The sequence below is a fragment of the Lepidochelys kempii genome, chromosome 11, assembly GCF_965140265.1.
Source record: "Lepidochelys kempii isolate rLepKem1 chromosome 11, rLepKem1.hap2, whole genome shotgun sequence".
In the NCBI taxonomy this organism is placed as follows: Eukaryota; Metazoa; Chordata; order Testudines; family Cheloniidae; genus Lepidochelys; species Lepidochelys kempii.
The window spans coordinates 68,281,003-68,307,950 of NC_133266.1; positions in this window are offsets into that span (position 1 = coordinate 68,281,003).

Consider the following 26,948-nt stretch of genomic DNA (forward strand, 5'->3'; position numbering starts at 1 on the left):
ATTTTCTAGTACTTTATCTAGCTTTCACTCTGTCTGGGCCAGATCCTCTGCTGGTGTAAATCTCCACAGCTCCACTGAAGTAAAAAGATAAAGGCCTTGGAAGTCAATGGAGCTGCACTAATTTATAGAAGGTGGTTTTATAGAAGGGCCTTTGAATGAGGTGTGAAATCTTTTAAAATTAAGTAATCTTAGAATATCCAAACAAGCAGAGCACAAGCCTAATGTAATCAGATAGTCACCTCCTGTCACAGGTGTGGTGGCTCTGCAGTGCCCTGCCTCGATTTACCTCCTCTCAGGTACTTCAAGGGCTCCACTCTGAGTTCTGTTGCCTCAATAATGCCCCTCATCGGGGATGGGTTATTATCAAAACAGTGTAAAATAATCCATAGCAAAAAAAAATCTCAAACATGAAGTCCCTTTCTCACCCCAGTGCGGGTAGTCATTACAATCTCAAGACATCACATCCCTTGATGCCCCACATTCCGTGCACCAGCACCTTAGGCCACACCTGGTATCTGTCCTCTTCTGTTCCTCTGGTCCTAGACAGCCACCCAGCCCTTCCAGCTGAGGGTTCCTCTTCCGAACAGGAATCCCCTGTGAAGCTTCCACAGTGATGCAAGAGCATGAGTACCAACCTCAGGGCAGAGGTTGGTTAAAAGCCAGAGCACAAACCCAAAATTGGATGTGAATTCTGAATTTGGATTTCACCAACCAACTGCACCAAGTGCAGACTCTTCAGGCACTGTAATACCCTTAACATGCAGTCACCGACAGTCCCCTGAGGTATGCTGGTCTGTCATGCCATCCAGGTGATTGAATCTTGGTGATAGATGAGCCTTACACCAAGAATCACAGCAATATTCAGGTTATTCCTAATCCTGAAAGGTCAGTCACTTACACCAGGTCAATTGCATCTTAGGTCTCCCACCAAAGACAACATGTGTAGCCAATCCTATAGTAAATTATTTAATAGGAAAAAGAAATTAGAGTTATTTACAAGGTTAAAGCAAGCAAACAAACACGCAGATGAGTCTTAGCTTTCAAAAGGCTAAGTTTGTTAGTTTTATAGAACAAAAACTAACAATTAGATTAGAATTAATTAGAACTAGTTTTCTAATACAGGCTTCTATAATCAGCAAGACCTATTTGTCCTTTAGGGCTAACACAGGCTAAGCAGCTCGGGAAGCTCTTGCTTATGCCTAGAAACAACTTGCCCTCCCAGAGTCCAAACAGCATGGAGAACCTTACTTTGGTTTGGGGGTTTTATCCCCCTCTTGCTATGTGCTCTGAGCTGAAAACTCAGTTGATGGGAGGAGTCAACTTGCATGACTCATCTTCACGGGGAGAACTGAACAACAATAAGTTTTTAGTCCTCTTGGTTTTTCAGACCAGATATAGGGAGTTTCCAGTTGTAAAATCCAACGCTAGCCCATCTAGTATTGATGGGTCTCCTCCTTTGGGAGGGGCATAACAATTTCTATAGAAGAGCAGCTCTTCACACTAACATCCCTCTCCTGTATGGCGATTCATATAGTCACAGAGACTCACAATACAACTGCTCAAATATTACATTACAACACAGATCTTACAAGAAAGACTAATGCATGCAGCGACTCACAAGCATTCAATAGTCTAAATACTAAACACTTTCTTCTAACTGCAGTTTTATCAATACTAACCCACAAGTGAGCCAGCTAGATTCCAGTTGAGAAATGCGGACCCTGGCATGAACTAGCACCTGGCCTGCCAGCATCACACCCTCAGCCTCTTCCCTGGAGGCATCTTGAAGTGAGCTGTAGCTCACGAAAGCTTGTGCTCAAATAAATTTGTTAGTCTCTAAGGTGCCACAAGTACTCCTTTTCTTTTTACCAGAAGAGCATCTCTCAACCCTCTTACTGTTCTCCCGGGCCCAGTTCTCCACCCCTGGAGATGCCAGCAGGTAAGACCCCTCTTCTGCTCCTTTGCTGTCAGGTACCTGCAGCCCTCCCTCTCTGGTTTGCAGAAGTCAGCCAGCAAACCGCTCTTCTGCCTTCAACCTTCTCCCAAGAACCACCTGCAGGTTGACAGTTCTAATCTCCTGCACTTCTCCTCACTCCAAGCCTCTCCTTCACCAGGTTTCTCCCTTCTCTAGGGCCCAGATGCCCTCTTTTAAGACCAAATTGTAAGCAGCATATGATGCACAGGTGCACTGGCCTGGCTCCCTCTTAAAGGACAAGCATCACCCTGTGACATCTAAGTAGAAATCCATGCAATCATTTATTGATGTGCTTGTTTGGGTCACTTCCTGTCTCTTGGGGCTGCCTTAACTTCTCACCATCTGCTGTACCCTGTAGATGTCCCCATTTACAGTATAAGTTTGGACAGCCCCCATCCTCCAGGAAAACACATTAAGACAAATTTTAATTGATAGGAGCCCTTGGTGTATCTCAAACTCATATCAATGAGACAATGGTGGAAACCTGTGCGAAAAAGGTGGGCAGAAGATTATGCCTGAATTCTTTGTCATTGGTAACAGAGCCCATCTTTGTGTGTGCACCATTATAGGCAGGAACTAGCTGTGATCTGATGTAAGCCATTTACTGAGCAGACTTGCAGAACCTTGTGATGTTATGTCCCTCTGAGGCTATTGTAGTGTTATAATCTAAGACCCCCAGCACCGCTGGAAGGTAGACTGAGGTACCAGCTGCAAGTGAAGATGTGCAAATAAAGAGCATTAACCCTATGCCTGGGCTGGCTCCTCCCCCCCTTTTTTTTTAAACCAATTGTGGCCTTGAGAGTTTAAAAAAATTCAGAACTTTAAGGGAAAATCAGAACCTGAATAGACTAAAACCAAAATAAAAAAAGGCAATTTTGCAATACGGACAACACCAAGCCTTCAAAAAGCATGAGTTGGGCCCCCAAGGTCATGATATTGTCTTAACAATCGTGAGATTTTTTTTTTTTTTGAACAAATAAATAAACCCTGGGCTCTTTCTTGTTTCTGGGTTCTGAGCTTTTAGCATAGGCTAAGGTTCATGTTCTCAAGCTTTTCTCTACGACCGTGAGGACTAGAAACTTGCTTTCTCTTTTAAATGAAGGCTGAGACTCTCATCCAATCTGATTCTGGCAGCTGGAGCTTTAAGGAAAACACCAATTATTGCAAGAGTTCTGATAACGCGATGAGATTTTTACAGCACTGGTGTTCTACCCCAGATGGTGCTCTGTCAGCAACGCTAGCATCATGGCATGTGCACTCGGCGTGATCAGCGTTACAGAAAAGGCTCCAGAGGGTCTGTCCATAATCCAGGACCTGAGATTTCGTTGATTATAACGAGGGGCGAGTAACTGTGGTTACTCAGTTGGCAAATGTCTCTTTCTAAGATAAACTTCTAATTTCTTCCATGGTGTCTTAGTAAAACAATACCAAAAAGGGGGCTGTAGGCAGGCTTGGAGTAGTTGTGAGAAAAATAATGGTTTAGAACACCTATTTTTCATGCAGCTGCCTCATAGGGCCAAGTCAATGGTTGGTGTAAATTGCCTGACTTCCATTGAGGTCAAAGTAACTATGCTGAGTTACACCAGCTGAGTCTCTGGCCCATGTCTTAGTTTTCCCTCTTTAGGTTTTTGTTTGTTTCGGAAGCAATCAATAATACTGTGGTTCCTCAGAAGCACCATTTCCAGAAGACCCTTTATCTGCTCTGGCAAGTGATAATTCTGCTAGCCACATAGCTAGCTAACTGTCTGCACTCTCCATTTGGCTGTTACTAGAACATCCTCGTTTCCTTTGACTACAGACGCAATGTTCAGCACTTTAATCTCCCTGAGCATTGATGCTGGAAGGCTGTCAACCACCTGGGGTCAAATTCAGCCCTGGCCCCACCAGTTCTTTGTGTTCAAATGTTATAATGGAACAGATTAAAGGCCTGATCCTTGCAAATGGAATGATCTTTACTTGTCTTGTCCTCTGGCCCAGTTTGTTTGTTTACCACTCTGTTATATTTTGTCATTCTGGCTTATGTGGCAGGGTTTATTTTTCCTCATTTATATAATGCCTAACATGATCCCAGACTGGGGACTCGTGCAATACATATTCTGATTATTTATCTCCAGTCCTTATATGGCCCCCATTACTTTAATATCTGCCTTCCTTAAAATCTCTAATGTATTTATCCCTCCAACACCCCTGTGAGGTCAGGGAGTGCTATTATATCCCCATTTTACAGATGGGGAACTGAGGCAGAGAATTACTAAGTGAGCTGCCCAAGGTCACAGAGGGAGTCTGTAGTAGAGCAAGGACTTGAATCTAGGTCTCTAGATTCGTGTCATAGACAGAGCAGCAGCCTTCCACTATGTGAACCATATGATCATCATTCTACACCGCTTGCTAGGTTCGTCTGGGTATATCTCACCATTGCAGAGGTCTCAGGCAGTGGTGCACCTTGGTACCTCTTGTTCTAACTGTGGCACGCAATACAATAGCTTAGTCCCCAGAGGGCTGTAATATTGTAACCTACTCCAGGTTACTGAGCTCAATACAGGGGTAATCAGGTGGGGGTGAATGGCCTGTGATGTGCAGGAGGTCAGACTAGGTGATCCGGTGGTCCTTTCCGGCCTTAAACGCGATGACATTGAAGCCAATGGAAGTTTTGCCATTGATTTTAATAGAGGCAGACTCCAAACCTTAGAGTAATCGTTCTCCTGGACGTTTTTAATCAATATAGACATTTCCTGGTCACACTTTCCCCATGGAATTCCCTCTTCTAGCTTCATCTGGAGCTCATGCATCCGTGCTTTCTGTAACGAAAACTCCAACAGCAGGACTCTTATTCTCCCTTGTAAATGAATGACTTCAGTTTCCAAACAATCATTCAGTTTAGCCGCACCCTTCCTGCACATGGACAAACATTTAAAATTAGATCAAAATAGGCCCATGCTGAGGTATGCCGCTGGGTGAGTAGGAGAGATGCTGGTGTTCCTTAAGAGCTGGATAGAAATAACAAGGTATCTGAATAAATATAATCTTTGAATTGGCCAAAAGAAGTAGTATTTCCAACAGAGAGCCCCTTCCTGTTATGATTGCTTAGCTGTAATGAGCGCCAGTCAGTGTGAGCTTCACAACTGAAGCTCACTAGGTGAGTAGTGATTCCGGCTGCCTGTCTGGAGACATGCTAATGGGAGAAGGAAGACAAGGGGTGTCTCCACAGTGCAACACCAGGATGCTGCCACGTGTGCCCCCTCAGGTTGACCAACATGCTGTCCTGGCAGTGCTCGCCAAGGTGTGTTCAGCTGGGGTGGAGATAAGGTCAGGAGCCTGCCTCCTTGGGCACCTGCTCGCACCTGAATGTAGACAAGGGGTGCAATGCAGGCAGCATCTTTCTGCAGTAGGCTTAATGGGTGCTGTTCAGTACTCTCCCTGGTGAGCCCTGGGGCATTCCACCTGTCCTGAGCTGCAGTGTGCCATGTAGCACCCCTGTTTGTCCCTGCGTCTTTGCCTGCTCACAGTCTCTCATGGGCACAAGGGTATGATTTGGCCATACAGGACCCTCCTTTCCTGAAGAGAAATGGGTATGAAATAAGCTAGTGAAGTATTTGTCTGCATGTACATATGAATGTGATCATGTTTAAGTATTGGGACAGATCCTTGGCCCTACTCCAGTTGCTTTCCACTCCTCCAACACAAAGCAGCCCTAAAGGCAGCTTAACTGGCTCCTTGAAGATTCTCTCTGCATAGGGAAAGCCAGAGATGATTTACAGCAGCAGCTCCTACAGAAAACTCTAGTGGCGTTGTGGCCGGTGGAAAGCAGGCAGGGCTGGAGTGTTCCTGCCTCCTATTGATCTCTGGCTTCTGGACTGGCCCTTGTAGCAGTGGGTAGCAAGTGTAAATTAGAGCAGCCCTGTAGCTTTTCTAACTTATGCCAGTGTCGGATTCAAAGGTCAGACAGCTCCAAGATAAGGGGAGCACGGAGCTGGCTCGCAGCTACTTTTGCATTCCCCTTTGGAATTCCACTGAGCTTGTGTATTTTTGTTCTTAATGGTAAATGGATTTATTCAAACGATACAACTTATTTATCCTGGCAGAGGTTTTGTCTGTTGCACTATGACTCAGTGTGTGATGACGATAGTCTAAATGTGTGCAGCAGGTAATATCGTAGCTGTGGTCCTTCCTATTTTTCTTCCAGTTCACAAAGTTATACAGGAAGGACCTCTAATACCCACACTGATATACAAATGAGTCAGTGAGAAGTAGATAGAACAGGGGAAACAGAGTGTATACTGATGGGCATTTTGAAATGCCCCTGTGTTTTGTCTGGAGAAACAAATCAAAGGCATTTAAAAGACAGAGGCTTAGTGGCTTCCACTAATGCCGTCAGATTGATGAACAAATGGGCTGATACTGAAGTTTTCAGTACTTACAGAATCAGCCTCACATGCTGCATTGGCTAAAAAACCAAACACTGACTTAATTTCCTGTGTCCTGAAGGGAATTCACTGACTCACCTGGGATATTTATGGTCTCCGTCCTTGGGATATCACATCAGTGATGTTGTGTCTCTTACGCTCCCCACAGCCAGATTCTCACAGTGGTTTAATTTTCTGTACCACTCAACTGGTTAGCATTAGAGCTGGCTGAAACATTTCTGACCAAAAACGGCCTTTAAGAAAAATAATTTCATCAGAAAACTAGCAAATTTTGAACAAAAAGCACAACGCTGTTTTGTTTATTTTTATTTTTTTTTACCAAAACATGGACATTCTAGAGCTGAGTAATACAAAGTGAATGGAACAGATGAGAGAATCTGGCCCAGAATGTTTACCCTCTTTGTTTCTTTTCAGAGTATCCCAAACTTAACATTACTGTAACAAGTTTTTGGAAAAACGAAAAGGTTTCATCGAGAAACTGGAAACTATCCATTAAAAATGTTTGACACTTCACAGAAAACACTTAATATTTCCCACACAGATCTAGTTAGGGGTAGCTAACCAGCACAGTTCAGGATTTTCCTTCTTTGTCCTGCATGTTACAGTACCTCAGCCTGACACAAATAATATCCTGTTTATACATCTTTACTGGCTGAGTAGATAGCAGCTGTAAGCAGTTAAGTGTTAGATTCTTTCACAGCTGCCCTTCCTCCTTACACACCCATGTACCCACTCTCACCACACCCATTGGCCCACATGAGAGACCCCAGTTGGAGAATAGTTGGAACTAGGTATCCACATTCTTCTTATTATTTTTATCCCACCCCTTCTCTCTAGCCTAATGTTGACAACAAGCTTTCTCTGGAGTCTGAGGAATCACAGTTCATGTTAAACTTACATTGATATCTTCTTTTGTGGAGTCAATATTCCTAAAAATATAGGAAGATGACAGCCCAAATAATTCACTGGGGGAAAATAGGCTTAGCTTTCCCTGCTTTATTGGAATTTTAAACCCAATGGAAGTAGGATTACTTTCTATCCCCCATAGGACATAATCCTTCTTTTAAAGAGTATTCTGGTTTGCTAGGGTTACAGAGCATGGAGGGTTGGATACAGCCTTGGTCTGCTGCTGATGGAAACCTGAGCCTGTCTTAACAGATCCCCTGGAAGGATCTGTTAAAGACCGGCCCACAGTCAACACAGGTCAGTTTCTTGGACTGTCATGGCTGATGGTGTCACTTTAAAGAAGCTGTGGGAGCCTAAATTCATAGGCCTCAATTCTCCATTGCGTCTGAACAAGGTCAGAGGGGAATGCAGGAAACTGCAGTGGTGTTCCCGCACCCCAGTGGGAGGTGTGACAGAATATACCCCTATGTCCACTGATGCAATAGTCTTTGTATAAGGTATGCCATGGGTGGTGTTATTTGAAAACTCATAATCTGGTCTGTATTGTCCTGGTAAAATGTGGGGCAATGTTGTATGTAAAGTTATAGGATTTCACTGTATGGTGTTATTAGCACATGTTCCAAGTTGGGGGAGTGGCCAAACCAATCCTCCAAGGGCAAACGGACACCTCAGCCAGGTGTAAACAAGGCCAATGGGCCATTGCCTTCTAAGTGGCCATTCTTTGGCAGGAAAAAGGGCGTGGGTGACACATCTACATCTTAGCAAAGTAACAGCATGGAGTTCCCTTCCACACAGACTGCCTGCTGCCTTGCTCCCAGCTGGAAATGCTTCTCAAACTTGGGGGGACAGAAGTAAAAAAAGAAGGGGCAGACACCCTCCTCACTCACTCCATCAATTCACTGTCTGAGAAGGGACAAAGGAAGCAGCCATTAAAAAGAAGGAGTCCTGGCCTAAAAAATTTGGCCTGTAAGACTGAGAGCATGTGGTAAAAAGCTTTTCTTTGAATTTACCTTAGTTTATTAAGTTAGGCATTAGTTCCATTTTTATCTCTATTTTTCTTGTAACCATTTCTGACTTTTATGCATCAGGATTTGTATTCACTTAAAATGTCTCTTTGCAGTTGTTAAACTTGTCTTATTGTTTTATTTAATCCAGTGTGTTTAAATTGAAGTGTCTGGGGAAACTCTGTTTGAGATAACAAAATATGAGCATGTTATTTCCATTGATGAAATAACAGACCTATATACATTTGTATTGTCCAGGAGAGGGCTGTGCAGTACAGGACATACCTTTCTGGGATTGGGAGTGTTGTGGGGTCACCTTGCTTTATAATTCAGTTAGAGTCAAGGTATGTGCTGCAGCCAGCCACCTTCACAGGCACAGCAGAGAGACTTGCATGCTGGAGGCTGTTCGTGAGCAGTCCAGGCTGGAGGCTGCAGCAGCCAAGCCGTGTAATGGCATCCCAGGCTGGAGGGCAGGGGTGAGCCAGCTACTCATTAGTCTGGATTGTACCCTGGGTATGTCACAAAAGGTAGAGTAGGCAAGGCCTGATGTAATTTATGCCACCAGTATAAAGTCCCTAAGAGCACTGCAAAGCTAACTTGGGTGATCTGCACCAGGGTCTGAGCACACAGGCCAGCCTGCCCCAGAGGTGAGCAGCCACACTGAAAAGCCCTACCCTCAGTACCAGGTCTTTGCTGGTGCTGCAGTCCCTCGTGATTGTGGGTAGGGCTTCTCGGGGCATCTCCCATGTTCTTTGTGCTGCGATAAGCTGAGTCACTCTGATTCTTTCCTGGAAAATTCTGGAAGAACTTGTTTGCCCTTCTGGACAAACACAGTGGAACTTTGGCAATGCATCCGAGGATTATCAGCGCTCGAGTGGTTTATCCTCCTGCATCCTCACTGCAAAGTGGGCAGGTGACCAGCCCGAGCGAAAGTGGAACCTGGACTCTAACACCCCCACTGTGCCCACCAGCCTGGCTTGAAAGCACCACTAAACCCAGGTGTGTTTTTTGTCTGGTTAGGGGCAGCACCAGAGTAAGGGCCTGTCTTAATTCTGCAGCGAAGGCAGATCCTAAGTGACTTTATACCAGATAGGAATGGGGAGTTGTACTCCACCATGTCCCCTCCTCCCTTCACTGGCTGTCCGTGGGGGGTGGCTGGCTAGTTTCACTGCCTCCATCAGCTTTACCCCAGTGCACAGGGAAATGCTCTGCTCACCAGCCACTACTGAAATCTGCCTTCTTCACTCCCTTTAAGCCGCACAAAGTGGCTGGAGCAGACAGGAGAATCCAGATTTGGACTATCTGAATCTTAACATTATTGGAACATAACTTTGTATTTGTTTAATTCTTCATCCTGACAGGCACTTTGTTATTACATTCTGATGGGCTTTACAGCTCATTTGCTGGTTGCTCCATTAAGACACCGATGTCCTATTTTCTCCATAGGATCACTACTTTAGAACAAACATCATAAATTCCACTCACTGGAAAGTTACCAAGACAGTTCATCTCCTTTCAGAGCATGTGTGATCCTCCTGTGCTTGAAGGATCTGGCTCTCGGAAACATTTCATATTGTGTAGTGTTGTGGAAAGGAGTAGAGGTAGCTATCCTTGTTCTTTTTTTCCTCTCTTACAAAGCCGAGAGAAATAAGGGACATGGAAGCAAAGAAGGAGAGAGGGAGTGTGATCCAGTGGCCACTGCACTGGGGCTTAGGAAACCTGGGTTCTGTTCCCGGTTCTGCTGTTGATGTGCTATGTGAACTTGGGCAAGTCACTTCTCTCTCTACCTCTGCTTCCCTTGTCTCTGTATGGTCTGTTTGGACTGCAAAGCCTTCAGGGCAGGGACTGTCTCTGACCATGTACACAGCCCCGAGCATAACGGGGCCCCAGTCTCAGTTTGAATCTGTATTTGTATTGCAGTAGTACCTAGTAGAGGAACAGGTAAGAATCCGAGAGACCTAAGGAAACAGAGGGATGGGGACAAAGTGGCAACAAGAGAACTGTGAGAAAACAGGGAGAGAGAGGTTACCATCAACTGAACTGGTAACGAAAGTACTCAGAAATATCTGTCTCTTTTCATTTGAAAAAGGATATAGTGTGTGTTTGGGGTTGGGGGGAGGGGGGAGGGATAGACTCCTGTCATATATAAATGGTAACAAATCGTTATCATAGAATCATAGAATATCAGGGTTGGAAGAGACCTCAGGAGGTCATCTAGTCCAACAACCCCCTGCTCAAAGCAGGACCAATCCCCAACTAAATCATCCCAGCCAGGGCTTTGTCAAGCCTGACCTTAAAACCTCAAAGGAAGGAGATTCCACCACCTCCCTAGGTAACCCATTCAATATTCATCAGGTAGTTGAAAGTAGCTATCAAATCCCACCTCATTCTTCTCTTCTGCAGACTAAACAATCCCAGTTCCCTCAGCCTCTCCTCATAAGTCATGTGTTCCAGTCCCCTAATCATTTTTGTTGCCCTCCTCTGGACGCCTTCCAATTTTTCCACATCCTTCTTGTAGTGTGGGGCCCAAAACTGGACACAGTACTCCAGATGAGGCCTCACCAATGACGAATAGAGGGGAACAATCACGTCCCTCCATCTGCTGGCAGTGCCCCTACTTATAGAGCCCAAAATGCCATTAGCCTTCTTGGCAACAAGGGCACACTGCTGACTCATATCCAGCTTCTCGTCCACAGTAACCCTTAGGTCCTTTTCTGCAGAACTGCTGCCTAGCCATTCGGTCCCTAGTCTGTAGTGGTGCATGGGATTCTTCCGTCCTAAGTGCAGGACTCTGCACTTGTCCTTGTTGAACCTCATCAGATTTCTTTTGGCCCAATCCTCTAATTTGTCTATGTCCCTCTGTATCCTATCCCTACCCTCCAGCGTATCTACCACTCCTCCCAGTTTAGTGTCATCAGCAAACTTGCTGAGGGTGCAGTCCACACCATCCTCCAGATCATTAATGAAGATACTGAACAAAACCGACCCCAGGACTGAACCTTGGGGCACTCCGCTTGATACCGGTTGCCAACTAGACATGGAGCCATTGATCACTACATGTTGAGCCTGACGATCTAGCCAGCTTTCTATCCAGTGATGAGCTGCCAAAATCTTAACAACCGGTTCCCTCCTCACCCAATGAGGGGATCGTGGCCCATCCCCGCCCTCCGGGGACTCCTGCCCCATCCACCCCCCTCCCCTGTCCCGTGACTGCCCACAGAACTGGGCAGGAGGGTCTCGTGGGCCACCATAGTGGGTGCCCACCCCACCACTAAGAGCCAGAGGGACCTGCTGGGAGGCGAGGTGGGGAGTCCCGGCGGTGCTTACCTGGGGCAGCTCCCAGGAAGCATCTGGCAGGTCCCTCTGGCTCGTAGGGGCGGTGGATCGGCTGCTCCCCCCACTGATCACATCAAAAGTGGCGCCTTAGTCACCGACTCCCTGGGTGCTCTGGCGCTGGAGCACCCATGGGGAAAATTTGGTGGGTGCAGAGCACCCACCGGCAGCTCCCCATCCCGCGCCCAGCCCCAGCTCACCCCCGTTCTGCCTCCGCCTCCTTCCTTGAATACACCACCCCGCTCTGCTTCTCCACTCCCCCATCCAACTTCCCGTGAATCAGCTGTTCGGCAGGAAGCCGGGGAGGACAGAGAAGCAGGCGGCGGCTTTGTGCTCAGGCCCAGGGAGGCGGAGGTGAGCTGGGGTGGGGAGTGGTTCCCCTGGGCCTCCCCCCCGACCCTGGGTTACCTGCTGTGGTGCAGGCGGCCCTCCTCGCGGAGGCGGAGAAGCAGAGTGGGGTGGCGCGTTCAGGGGAGGAGGCGGAGGCAGAGCAGAGGTGAGCTGGGGCCAGGTGTGGGGCGGGGCAGGGAGCTGCTGGTGGGTGCTCTGCACCCATCAAATTTTCCCCATGGGTGCTCCAGCCCCGGAGCACCCACGGAGTTGGCGGCTAAGGCGCCACTTTGGCCTGTTGTTAAATTTAGAAGCCCTTTGGAGCCGGTTGTCCCTCGCGGGAAAACCGGTTCTAAAAGGGCCTCTAAATTTAACAACCGGTTCTAGCAAACCAGTGCGAACCGGCTCCAGCTCCCCACTGTTTCTATCCACCTTATAGTCCATTCATCCAGCCTATACTTCTTTAACTTGCTGGCAAGAATACTGTGGGAGACCGTATCAAAAGCTTTGCTAAAGTCAAGGAACAACACGTCCACTGCTTTCCCCTCATCCACAGAGCCAGTTATCTTGTCATAGAAGGCAATTAGATTAGTCAGGCATGACTTGCCCTTGGTGAATCCATGCTGACTGTTCCTGATCACTTTCCTCTCCTCTAAGTGCTTCGGAATTGATTCCTTGAGGACCTGCTCCATGATTTTTCCAAGGACCGAGGTGAGGTGGCCTGTAGTTCCCCGGATCCTCCTTCTTTCCTTTTTCAAAGATGGGCACTACATTATCCTTTTTCCAGTCGTCCCCCGATCGCCATGAGTCTTCAAAGATAATGGCCAATGGCTCTGCAATCACATCTGCCAACTCCTTTAGCACTCTCGGATACAGCGCATCTGGCCCCATGGACTTGTGCTCGTCCAGCTTTTCTAAATAGTCTCAAACCAATTCTTTCTCCACAGAGGGCTGGTCACCTTCTCCCCATGCTGTGCTGCCCAGTGCAGTAGTCTGGGAGCTGACCTTGTTCGTGAAGACAGAAGCAAAAAAAGCATTGAGTACATTAGCTTTTTCCACATCCTCTGTCACTAGGTTGCCTCCCTCCTTCAGTAAGGGGCCCACACTTTCCTTGACTTTCTTCTTGTTACTCTGAACATCTCTTGCTAGCTACAACTCCAGGTGTGATTTGGCCTTCCTGATTTCACTCCTGCATGCCTGAGCAATATTTTTATACTCTTCCCTGGTCATTTGTCCAATCTTCCACTTCTTGTAAGCTTCTTTTTTGTGTTTAAGATCAGCAAGGATTTCACTGTTAAGCCAAGCTGGTCGTCTGCCATATTTACTATTCTTTCCTCGCTCAACAATTTTATTATCAGTTTCCCCTAAAAAAAAATATTTTTTTTTGTGGTCATTCAAGGAATCCCTACTTGAATAAGTTCTTATATGAGTAAAGATTTATAGCGCCAGGACTCAGGTCCCTACTTAGGAGTATAAAAGTTTGTAGGATCAGGTCCTAAGTCTCAAAAGCAAAGTCATTTATCAAGTGCTAAACATTTTCACTGAATGGCGTGGTGGAAATAAGGTTAATTTAGGACCTGATTCTGCACTACTTCTTTCTCAGGCAAAACTTGCACTGAAGCCAAGCCAATGGTTTCAGTGGAGGTTTGGTTTGAGTAATAACGTGCATAACCAGAGATTAAAGGCTCTAAACACACTATTATACAGCTTCCAGTTATTTTCTCATTAATCTATCAAATTTAGGGGGAGGGAAACAGGCAAAAGTGGGGAGAGTAAAAGACAAGAAAGAGGTTGGCAGCAAGAAGCAGGCATTGCTGGGTGTTTGCTGACATGTAAACAACGCTATTGTAGCAATACTGAGATATTGGTGAGTAATGCTCATGCCTTTGGCTATCAGCTCCACACTGATCTTTCTAGTGTGAAGCTGCCCCCAAGTTCCCTGAACTGACCAGTGGAAATGCAGTCAGCCCAGCATAGAGCAGGTCAAAAAATTTCTGATGGAACAGTTTTCCCTAAGTGCCATTTTGTCAAAATCAAGATTTTCTGTGGCAACATGTTCATTCTGACTAAATTCTGTTTTGGAGAAAAAAAAGAGGGAAATGAAATTTGTTTCAAAGTTACTTTTTTTATTTCAAAGTGTTTTATTTTGTTATGACGTCATTATGTTAAATTATAAGATACATTTTTAAAATGGTCAAAACTGGAACAAAACGTCACTTTTTATTAAAACAGAATGTTTCAATTGACGTGAAATGAATTTTTTTTCAGAAATCTCATTTCACAGGAATCTTTGCATTTTTTTTGGCTTTGTTCCAATTTGGAATGAAAATAAAGTTTGAAATCACAGAAGTTCCAGTAAAACAGAGATTCCAGTTGCCACTTCTCTCTATTCAGGAGTTTTGAATGTGTAAGTTAGGCAAGATCATGCCCATTGTTTGGCTGAAGTTGACCATGGCTTTTGAGATGGTTCCCTTCCACTTATCATGGATGGGGTTAGGAGGCCAGGAAATCCCATGAAGATGACCTCAGGGAAGTTTCTCCAAATCTTCTACTCAAGGGGGAGGGCTTCAGAGGCCACAAGATTTAAGGGGTGCATGTAGGCACCCAGTGCTAGGGATCTCCAAGGAAGGGGACCTCTATTCCTGTTGAAGATTGGCTACTCCCCATTGCTTCTATGGCTTCCCCTTCACAGTGGCAGCATGTCATCTACAGAAACCAGGCTGCTGTTGACCAACTGTACCCCACATCTCCACATGCCTGCAGGAGTCTTAATGTGAGTGCGGATAACTGGTTCGAGATCTGCTGTAGCTGGGGGCGAGAATGCTGTGGGTGGCAGTACCAATACCTCCCACATTAAACCCTGTGGGGCTCCAATCGAGGGGTCTCTGTGTTGTCCCAAACAGAGGGTTGATGCCACAGAGCTGGTATTCTTCTCTATCCCTGGGGCAAAAGGGATGACTGGCCCAAACCATTAGCAGTCACTTTTCATTCCCTTCAAAGGTATCGGAAGAACGAAATGTTTCATCTTTGCTCATGAATAACCTGCAAGTGCTGACTCAACACAGAAATATGGAATGAGCAAAGCGAGCCTGGCTTTGTGCAGCAACGTCCCTCTCTCCCCCACAAACTGCCCTGTGAGTCACTGGTAAGACCCCTCAGTACAGAGCAATGAGAATTCCCTGACTGTCTCAAACAGTATTCTGCAGACTTCACTGCCTCCTACACCAGCTGTCTGCCCCTTATCTTTCTCTTTGATGGAAAGGGTTCGTCTCCCTTAGACAGCTTTATCTGATGTAATGTGGGGCATTGTTTTAAGCTGGGCGAGGGAGTTGTCATAGGGTTTGAGACCAGCCAGAGAGGTCAGACTCTAAGTAAGGGGAGTGATCCTTTATGTGGGATAAAGTCAGCTTAAAGCGGGTGCATGCAGGTTTACTTTTCCAAGGTGCATCACAGAACCCACAATTCACTTAATATCTGAAAGTGATAAAAATCAGAACAGAACAAAAACCCATGAGATGAAGTGTGATTCCCTGGGTTATTAATAAATGAACCATTAAATGGCCTCATGCTTACATATGTGATGTTTGCCTGAACCCAAGATAGCAGGGTAAAGATGGTTGGGGCTACAGGGGCCAGATCAGACCCCAGCACTAGTTAGGGCTGTCTTATCATTACATTAGCACCTAGGAGGCCCAAGTGAGATCAGAGCGCCATTGTGCTAGGTATAATACAGACACATTGTAAGAAGCTCTCTCTGCCCTAAAGAGACACGGCGGACAACGGTTGGGAAAGGAAACAGAACTCCCGAGAGATGAAGTGACCTGTCCAAGGTCACACAGCAGCTCGGGCACAGATCTAGGGATGAAACCCAGGTCTCTTGACTCCCAGCCCAGTGTCCTGTCTACCAGAACACACCGTCCTCTGTGCTCCTAGGGAAAGAAAATAAGAACTATGGCCTCCTCTAAGAGGCCACTGAGGCCAGGAGTCACAGGAGCACCATACCAGCCTCATTCCCTCTCTGACATGTCCCTGGTGTGTCCCCTACGTTGGGCACTGAGAAGGGCGTAGATAGAACCAGCTATGCCAGTTCTACACTATTGGGAAATTGTGCTACACCAGTGGAATGACAACCTGGCCATTTAGGCCAGTTTTAAGGCTACTTTGTGCCTCCAGAGCAGCACAAAGCATCCTTATGGGAGCTGAGCTCAGTAGAGCCACTCACATGAGGGGGTACTGCTCTCTGTGGGTAAGGGTATATCCACTTTTTGAGTTGGGGTGGGGGGGTTAATTCCCAGTTTGAGGAGATGTACCTGAGCTAGTTCTGAGCGAGCTAGTCACTCAAACTAGCCGTGTAGCCATGGCAGTGCAAACAACGGGAGGAGCTAGCTGCTTCCCCAGGGATGTACCCCTCTGAGACGCTAGGCTCGTACATGGGGCAGCCAGCCCCTCCCTCTGACACAGCTACACTCTAGCTAGCACGGGCATGTCTTCTTGAGCTGGGAATTACCCCCCATCCCCCACCCCAGCTCGAAGTATAGACATACCCTAAGGGCTGCTGAATCAGGGCCTGATTTAACTTCCACTGAAGCCTATGGGAAAACTCAGTGGGAGCTGGAGCAGGCCGTAAATGGAGACATCTGCCACAAACCGCTTTGTGTCAAGATAATCTAAACATGCAGTCCCCTCGTTTGCTAATTCTTAGTAAAAGAATAACCTCATCGTGTGAATTCCTGGTTGATAAAGCTGTGGTGTTTGAAGGCTTCCACTTTATAAGTTAATGTGCTTCAAACTGCACAAAATTGATGGCTTTGTTGCACCAGACAGAACTTCAGTAGATAAATATTATTTTTAAATGGTGTAATGGTAGTTTATTATCTTAACATTCAGGCAATTTATGCCAGTCTGCTGGGTCAATATAGTAAAAGTCACTTCTTCCCCACTGTCTTTTATGTTTGAAGCTTTCAAGACTGATTTTCATGCATGTGCAGACAGTTATTATTAAACTGTAAAATACTCTGGCAGACAAATAATTCCTCTCGTCCCTACTTATACTCATAGTCAGGGATGGGCCAACTTTAGAAAGTTTGGAGTTTAGGTTCTGCTTGTACTAGCATTCAGTAGATGGGATACTCAGAGCCAAACTATCAGAACCTGTGTAAAATACAGTAGATCTGTAAATCCCAGGGAAACACCTTATTTTGGGCCTGAAGGTACTTTTTCCTTCTGGTCTCAGCTGGAAACACTTTGAGAAGAAACTGTCTCATAAGATTTTGGCCAAAAGCACCTGGTCCCATCCTGAAAGGGTAAATAGAAAAACAAGTAGAGGAATATTTCAGAACCTCAGAAAGCTTGGTTCAAGTTTTGTTCTAGAGATGGTTAAAAGTTTGGGGTGAAGGTGTATTATAATAAGTAAATTCTATTTCTATTTCGTAATAGAATGATACTTTGTCACAGACCCTCTCATCACTAAGGAACCCAGAACAGTTTACAGACTAGCTAGCTAGCTGTCATTTTTATAAAACCATCTATTACTGTTGTACGATCACCAGGTTCACTCATCCATCATGTAAACACAGCTACTCCGGTGCTGGAACTTGGCAGCTAGTTTCAGTGTACTGCATGACACCATTAAATTCTGCTTAGGACTCTTCATCTGGCTCAATGCACTTGGAGGGGAAAAATTAATGCTCTCAATATGACTCCTGGAGCCAACATAAATTCCAGACATACAATGGCCAGACAAAGAGGGCTTAAAGAATGATAGTAAGAAATAATGTACTTTAGGAGTGCAATACCAAAGGCCTCCCTGGCAATTCAGCAGGAGCCTGAGGCTTACAATTTGAGGATAGATTTGTTTTTAAATGTAGGTTAAGGGGCTGATCCAAAGCCCATTCGAGTAAATGGAGTGTTTTCCCATTAGTATCAATGGTCTTTAGCTCAGACACTCAGTGCATCCCATCGTAATACTGGTTTGTATTTTTCTTCCCTAATAGATGAATAGATGAGTTGCATGTTTGAATTCACCTACAATAGTAAAACCGTTTTACTGGGCCTGGCTTCCTAGTAATACAACAAGTAGCAACCAGTGTCATCACTGATTTCCATGAGTCCCAGGGCCACATTTGTCCATTGGAGGGCACGTCTGACTCTGACCTACAGATATACCGCACATTTCTTAACACCCAGAACTGCCATACTAACATGCTGGGCCTTTTATTAGTCCAGATGTACTTATACATCATTTTTCTAGCAAGCCACTGGAGGGAAGAGGGAAAAAAACCTCGTTCTGGTAACGTTGCCAGAGTATATTTGATGCCAATACTTAAAATAAACATATACCTTTGGTGTCTGTTAACAATAGCTTCATGTAATGACTGAATTATTCCCCCTTTCCCTAGCACACACACTCTATTGTGCTCTTGATTCTAGGAACATCAGTAGGAATAAAGAGGCGCCATAATTGGGCCTAATCCTACTCCCACTGAAGCCAACAGAAAGACTGCCATTGGCCTTGATAGCCGAGATTCTGAAACACTTACCTGGAGTAGCACTTCACACCACAAGCAGTCCTCCTGACTTCAATCAGAATCTGTTCCAGTGGGAGCTGGGTCAGGCCCTTTCTGGCAGTGCACTTCTGATCAAAGTAGATTCACCACAAAATGGCTGGTCCAAGAGAGTGACTTCCTCTTAGGGTGTAATGTACACTTTGCTTTTTACAGTGTTTTTTTCCCCACACACAAAGATTTCAGCCCAGTCGTTCCAGAAACTGAAATGCTGGCAGCCTTGCTCACTGTGAATCCTGGAAGCATTTTGAATTCATCTTGCCAATTGTTTCAAATATCTAAAGACGTTTATGCCAACATGTATTTTGTAGCAGTTCAAGTATCCACTGCTCAACATGCTGCCAGTTCGCATTCCTGTCATGAGGGAAGAGTTAACCAGTCGGAGCTGAGAATTACATATGGTAACATTCTCTTTCTCTATCCAAACATCATTCATTCTGTCCAGAACTTTCCATCAAGCAATCTGCCGCTTTAACATTTTGACACCTCGATCTAGCACTTAATTTTAGTCCTGTAGATCCAGGTGATTTGTACCCTGCAGTCTATACACAGACAGAACTCTCATTGAGTGACGACCTGACTTCCTAGTAATACAGCAAGTAGCAACCAGTGTCATCACTGAGGCTAATTTACATCATTCTGGAAGCATAGAGAATCCTGAGGCCAGCTGGGATTCCCATAATGTAGGGAAATCTCCAGATAATGATGATATTACTATTATTGTGGTGTGTGGGAGCCCCACTTGAGGACTAGGGCCCCCTTGTGCTAGGTGCTGTACAAACAGAACAAAAAGATGCTCTGTGCCTTGGAGAGCTTACAGTCTAAGTATAGATGCTGTAAAGAGACTATACCCAGCGCCATGCCTTCCTGTCATGAATTCCATAGTGAAGGGAGCGTGCCAGTGACTTGCCAGACAAGGGAGTGGGCATGGCTGGAGCATAATGCTGCAATCCCCAGCTGCCCCAGCAATCCCTAGGGGGCATGTTGCAGGCTGCTGTATGTTAAAGTGGAGTGGGAGATTTGGCCCTTATTTTCTTTAAACAGGAGAAGCATGAGGGTGACTTTGTTTAATACTTCCCACAATCAGTAAAAGTGGCAGATCCGGTCTTCTAACAATCCTCTAACACTAGGCTGTCCATCACCCCCGATTGTACTTGACAAAACATGGTGTGAGCACACTTTGGGGTGCAGAACCTGGCTAGACTTAATAAATAGTTTGAAATGCCAGTGGCTGTAACAAGGCCCTAGTGCAGGGGTCAGCAGCCTTTCAGAAGTGGTGGGCCCGAGTCTTCATTTATTCACTCTAATTTAAGGTTTCTCGTGCCAGTCATACATTTTAACATTTTTAGAAGGTCTCTTTCTATAAGTCTATAATAGATAACTAAACTATTGTTGTATGTAAAGTAAATAAGGTTCTTAAAATGTTTAAGAAGCTTCATTTAAAATTAAATGAATATGCAGAGCCCCCCCCCGGACCGGTGGCCAGGACCCAGGGAGAGTGTGTGCCACTGAAAATCAGCTTGTGTGCCACCTTTGGCACGCGTGCTGTAGGTTGCCTGCCCCTGCCCTAGTGAGTCAATGAGTGTAATTGTTTTACAGTCTTGGAGGAATGCCTGTCATTCAGAATCTGCCATTTCCAATAAAAGTCCAAACCATGCATAGCTCAGATCCTACATATTAAAGCCCACAGTTGAAAAATGCCTAAATGAAAGGGAACAATTCCGTCTTGAAACTGACAAAAGTTTCAGCTTCTCAAAATGAAACTGATATTCCTAAAATAACATTTGTGGCCAACAAGATTGCTGGTGTAGTTCGCTCACCAGTACTTGTAAGTGCTGGCAGATGGTATGGAAAAAGCCAGAACTGACCATGACTCTTTGATAAAATGCTCCAACAGAACATCAAAATGGTTCATAAAGTTGACTCTTGCTACTGTCTGTCGCTGCAAGCCCTGTGTGGGAATAGCATTTGTGGGTGCTCTCTGGAACACCACCACCCCATAGGAATGCCGGCCTTTTGATGGGAAAAGACCAGCATGATGAGCCAGAACTCTGTGTCTTGTGTGGCATCTACCGTTCAGGGCCAGTGTGTTAAGCAGCATGAAAGTGGTTAAAGATATAATCTGCACCCAGTACTTAATTTGTAATGAAAGAGGTGCCAGGGCTCCAGCAATTTGTTTTTACATTTGTAACTAATGCAGCAAGCCCAGAAGTGCCTGAGCTATGAACTGCCAAGCCTAGAGGTGCCGGGGGCTCAGTCCTGGTAAGCCCTGGCACAAGTTCAGCACTGTCTGAACCACCTTGCCAGCTGATTTTCAATCCTGGAAAAATGAATGCGCAACTGGTTGTCCGCACAGAAACTCAGAGACACAGATAATTACATGATGTGTGCACTCAATGGCTTATGAAGGGCTTGATAAATATCTAGGGCTAGAGTGTGGCTTTAGGCCATGATCCAGCAAAGCACTTAATAATAGTAGTAAATATGTCTTGGTGGTACCAAAAACAAACACAGAAAAGAGGCCATCCCTGCCTTAACCTATAAGCATGTAATTAGTTCCACTGGGGTCTTGCTGTCCCGTAATAAACACTCAGATAAACAGTTGCCATTTTCCCCTATAATGCTCTGAGATCATAATCTTGCAGCACCTGTTGTTTTTGGCTAGCTTCTAACCCTGGGCAAAATTCAGAGCCACATTAGCATACAGGTGATACACCAAATAAGGGTGAAAATAGTGAGGCTTAATCAGTACCTAGCTCTTGTGCTGGCCTTGAATTGTATCTATTGATAAGTGTCTGTTTCCTCTTTGTGCAGAAGAATCTGCAAACAGCAGCAAGTTATAAAGGGACTGAGATTATGGAGAAGGAATTTCCTTTAGTGTTCAACTTTCTGGGAAGTCCTTTGTTTGGACAACTGCTTGTGCTTTGCTTAGATCTACGCAGCCCATTGAAAAGCCAGTAAAGATCTTCCACAAAATGGAAGGGCATGTGCTTCTGGTTCTCATGCCATTACTGCAGCTCTAGATCAACAGGGAGAGCAGAAATGTGTTGAAAGTAAGAAGTTTTTGTTTTGTTTTGTTTTTTAATGAAAAGGAAAATCCAAAATGGAATTCCTTGGAGACAGGCAGAGGCAGAGCCTGATCATTGGTTGGAAATAGGTTAAATTTCAGCACTCTACAGATCATGGCTCAGACACCTGGCAGAGGTTGGAAGACAGGAAGGCAGTGGTGGCTGCCACAATTCTACACAATCTTAAATCTACAGGTTATTATTTGCCTTAGGTGTTGTATCACCTGTATGCTGATGCTGGAAGGGCTTCTTATATACCTGATTTTACTTCTTAATATGTACAAATGCTGTCGCCTCTGTGCAGCACATCCCTCTGCAGGTGACTGGAGCTGCAGCTGTCTCACTTTGTCATGTAATCCATCAGCTCTTCTGTGCTAACAGGGGTCAGGCTGGATCAGCATTTCAGTGGGAGACTTGCAGGAAGGGGTGCTGGTGATGCTCCAGCCAGTGGCACTCTTTCCTCTGGGTCAGTACTTACCTCGTGGCTCAGCATGGTGCCAGGAGGCATTATGATGATGAGGATCTGCCTCTCGGGTCACATGTAAAATCAAGATCCTGCTGATTTGTGGGCATATTGTTAAATATCTTATGGCATCGTTAGTAAGGGAAGTGTTAAGCCAAATGACCTGTCCAAATTCTAACTTTATTAATTACATCCTGCCTTCCTACTTTTGCCCTGTACTTTCAATCAAATATGATATTTTCATTTCTTCACCTAAACTGCTCCTATATCTTATCTCAGAGGTGGCATCATTTCAGGGGCATGGGAAATATCTGTGCAGATAGGCCTCAGTCCTGAAAACACATAGACAGGGGAGTAACTTTCCACATGAGTAACACCATGGAGTGGAGACTACTGCATGCATAAAGATACTCAAGTATTTGCAGGCTTTTTCATCTGTTCCATTTGTAAAGCCCTTTGGGAAGAAATTTTTCTATATAAATATGTTATATTTATTTCTGTGCCAGGCAAAAGCTACATCAGTTCAGTGTTAAAGGGACCATCAACTTGAAACCTTGTCAATTTGAAAAAAAGTGTAAAAAGTAGTTACAAATGCCCCTTACATCATCTGCCAATTTTGGTGGTTTTACAATTACGTTTTCCTATTTTTGAAAAACGTGTTTCTCTTGCTTGTTGCTATGCAAGAGACCCACACAAACAACAAAACAAACTGACTGTGTATAGTCAGTTTCACTGTTTTCCTTGAATAAAGTACTGTCAAATGCAGTAATGAAACTGGCTTTTTTTCTCTTTAATCTCTTTAATTTATAACCTTAAGTACAATAGTAGGTAAAGTTTTCAGACAGGAGTCTGACTTTTTGAAGCTGATGGTGTTTAAGATTGCACTCTTGGTATTTTGGGCCTGCACACTTAAACAACACACAACTCAGGAAATGATGAGATACCATTGAACAGCCATTCAGACTTGGCTCTGTTTCCTTGTGTATTTGAAGTGCAATACTGCCTCTGTTTGATCCTGTATGATTTCTCAAATGTGACAATAGAAAGTACTTCTCTACATAAAAAATGACATTTATAAAATGTGTGATGAGAAATACACACAAGTCCAGACATTTTAAATTTTAAGTTGGAATGCACAATATAAACTCTTCCTCCTAGAGCTTGTGCATCTAGTGACAGCATTAGATACATTTTTTTCAAATAAAGTTTCCCAGGGAGCAGAGTTAATGTTGGATGATCTGTAACGCAGTGTTATCTGGTTTTTGTGTGCTTAGTTGTATGATCTTAACAATCAGTCAATGTAGGGTGGGGGGTTTTTTTGCATAGAATTGTCTGGAGTTTTGAAATATTTCTTTAAAAATGTAAGGAACAGAGAGAAAAAGGAAGGAAAATATAAAATAAGCAATACCTAAAGAGGAAAAAAAATGCAGAATTTGTAGCAAAGTGAACATATATAAAGACTCCGTGTATATGATATGGTCCTCTCATTTATATGGTAAGTGGGTCTCTGTGTGTAAATATATGTGCAGATAACACTGATTCCATGTGTGCAGAATGTGAGCATCTCTGTGTGCGTGTGTTGTTTGATATGGAATCGGGGTACGTCTGGAGGTAGGGGCTGGGTCTGAATGAAGGCTGTCTGGGGGCTGGACTGTACAGGGTGTCTGCATGAGGGAGACTGTGTGTCACATTGTGAATGAGACCCTGGCCCCATTGAAGCCAAGGGAATTTTGCCATTGACTTCAGAGGGGCCAGGATTTCACCCTGTGTTGGAGACAGTATGTGCAGGTGAGAATATGGGCGTGCTATCACCACCTCTCTTCAGTGCATGTGTGATTTGGAGTGGCTGTGGGTCTTTTTGTGCATATATTCCAGCCAGAACAGACTGCATATACATGTGGCTCAGTTCATGGTTGCCATGGTGTACTCGATGTGTACAGTCCTGACAGGTGGCCGTATGTACATATATGTGGAGGCAGCCACTGTTTGTCTAGGTTTAGCCATGTGTACAGATGTGAGGCAGAGGTCAGAATGTGGTTAATGAACAGCTGTAGTCTGTGTCTGCATGGTGATGGAGGAAATACACCAGTCTGTGCAATGGAGCTGCACCAATTCCCGTAGACTGGACAATGCTTCCCTTCCAATAAGTAGTACATTTGGCTTCAGTGGGACTGCTCAAGCAGTAAGGTATTAACGAGTAGCAGAAAGCATGGCAGAATCTGGTCCTACAGTGTCACAGATAATATGTATTTGTACAACAGAGTTTCAAGCATCCCTACGGTACTACAGGGAACATTGCAAATTACATTTAGCAGAAGTTTCATAATGCACTTGCACAAAATGAATGATCTGTTACTAAGTGTTTCTTCTTTCCATCTCCAAACATGCCTCCTTAGACATCCTACATTTACAACTAAACGCATGCCAAATTAGAAGTTTGACATTTCATTCAGTTTTCATTTAAATCAGATATAAAATCTATTTTTGCAGTGGAATAACCCAAATCGAGTCATACAGATTCTTCTCCAACGTTCCAGAAAAATTCACCTTCAGATTCTAACTAAGAATATGAAATTTCCTGCCAGAAAACAGAGTTCTGAGAAAGTTCATCAGTTCAAACATGAACGAAGCCTGATTTATCCATGCTACCCGTCCAGTCATTAATTGTATGTACATGCCAACAGCATGCCCAAATGCCCTCCATCGCACTGCAAATGTTCACCTTAGAGCTCAAGGGAATTTCTTACTACTCAAGCTCAGAATGGGTGTTTTCCAAATATTCCTAATTCTCTATGTTAACTTGACTGAGGTTTTCGGGAAGGTTGAGGGTGCGTTCCTGGAGTGGCTTAAAGGCGCTGTTTTGCTACTGTAAATGTATTGGCTGAATTAACTCATTTGTAGAGGATTATGTTTTGCTGACAATTGCAAGTCTAATGAACTGGTGGGGGGCCATGAGCTACGTGGATGTTTTTATTGTTGTTTTAACTATATAAGAAAATAACCAGAATAAATTCCCAACCCACTTTTTTTCTAACATAGTAAAGCATGTTGTTCCCGTGGAGGACTGTTTCTAGCACCCATTGGACCAGATCTTTGGCTCCTCCTGAGTCCCCTTTGCTCTGCAGCAGTGGTGCATAGGGGACTTAGAGCTGCTTTAAGGTACCAACTGAAAATTCTCCTGTTGGAGGTGAATCCTCATCAGCTGTAGCCAGCTGAAGGCCACCCACTACCCGCTCCCCACTGACATAGTTCCTGGCCATATCTGAACGTGAGGGGTGGTCCTAGATGGTGAGCAGCTTCTTGGAGTTCCCCAGGCTGCTCTAATTTGCACCAAGGAGCTAGTTTGGACCCTGATATCCCCGGAAAGATGACACAGCTGGTGATCCAGCCCATTAAGTGTGACTCAGTCCAATCCTCCCTTGTTCATAAACATTTAGATGAACCTGGCCTAACTGTCTGAATTTAGCTCCATACCAAACTAGCTGAATATCATGTGGCTTTTTGGTTTTGTTGGAAATGTTTTGCACAGCTGGCTTCACCCTATGCCTTTAGGATGTTCACAGCGCAGGACTAATTTGGAATGCCCTTGGTTGGCAACATAATACTCTTGGTGCTTTACATCAGTGGTTCTCAACCAGGGGTACACGTACCCTTGGGGGTACGCAGAGGTCTTCTGGGGGGTACTCAACTCATCTAGATCAGTCTTTCTAAACCTAAGGGGTCACAAGTGCATGGCTGGCATTAGCGGTGGCAAGCAGGGCAATTGCCTGGGGCCCTACGCCATAGGGGGTCCCACAAAGCTAAGTTACATGCTTCAGCTCCGGGTGGTGGCAGACAAGGCTCACAAGTGAAAAACAGGCTCAAGTATAACACTGAAATGTAAGTCCAATATTTATATTCCAATCTATTTATTTTATAATTATATGGCAAAAATAAGAAAGTCAGCACTTTTTCAGTAATAGTGAGCTGCAACACTTCTGTATTTTTATGTCTGATTCTGTAAGCAAGTAGTTTTTAAGTGAGGTGAAACAAGTCAGATTCCTGAAAGGGGTACAGTAGTCTGGAAAGGTTGAGACTCACTGCCCTAGACTAGAGATTGAAAGAATAGACCCTGCTTTAACAAGCCACTTACCCATATTTACAGTGTGGTCAGAGTCTCCCGCTTGGACACTAATATTATGTAGGCAGTGAAAATGGGGAGGAAGAGGGCGTTTCAGGTAAACAAATGGTCTTGTTTGTTAGAATTTGTGGTCCTGAGATTTTCATTCCTATCCAAGCACAGTCAAAGAACCCATTGTTCCCACAAGCGAGCAGTGAATTTCCAGCAGGGATATATGTACCGAAGTGATGGGGGAATCCAGTGCAGTCCACCTCTTCCAGGAATCATTTTTGCTTCCCACTGGTCAGTGATGCCCTTTGATTTGTTTCCATTTCATTCACCTGATTCACTTCATTTTTCATTTTCTGTTGAAAGGCCTTCTTGCTCCACATACCCACTTCTATAGCATGTCCTTCCAACCCTGTCCCACTTCCTTTCCCTTTTTTACCCAGATCTCAGCTACACTGGTATTTGATAGGCTAGGGGTCTAAATCCCACTGACATTCAAGGGGATTTGGGCACCTCTTTTCTTTAGCTCCTTTGAAAATCCTAGCCTTGTTTATTATATGCAATACTATCCTGTGTAACCAGTCACCAGTACCTGGGTATCCACTTAAATACAAACTGGAGTTGGATATCCTCAGTACGCTTAGGGTGATACAATGTGTGATCTGTAGATACTTAGGCCCAGATCCTCCAATGGGAGTTAGGCACCTAAATACCTTGGAGGATCTGAGACTCAGATGCTGCAGTGATAAAAAGGGCCACATAAATACCTAGATT